Here is a 292-nt window from a genome sequence, read left to right as displayed (position 1 = left end):
CCTCCTGGCCTGGCGGAGGAGATCGGGATGGACTTCCTTCCCGCTCGTCGTGCCCCAGGCTTCCGACGGACGTCCGTCCGGCTCCTCCAGGGTGGCCGGGAATTCTGGCCCCCTCCGGGGTGCTCTGCAAGGGATGCATGGTGAAAGTATGGCCCCTTTTTTTTGTGACAGCGGTTACAAGCAATGATATAAAATGGTACAACCTGCTAATCCGGGCTCCCGGATGTGTGCCCTTCTGCTTTGCGGCCGTCCTTACGATCCGGTCCTTCTTTTGTTTTCCTTCCAAGGATGG

Source organism: Trachymyrmex cornetzi, unplaced genomic scaffold, assembly GCF_001594075.2.
Source record: "Trachymyrmex cornetzi isolate Tcor2-1 unplaced genomic scaffold, Tcor1.1 scaffold237, whole genome shotgun sequence".
Classification (NCBI taxonomy): Eukaryota; Metazoa; Arthropoda; class Insecta; order Hymenoptera; family Formicidae; genus Trachymyrmex; species Trachymyrmex cornetzi.
Note: the sequence above shows the minus strand (reverse complement) of the source record.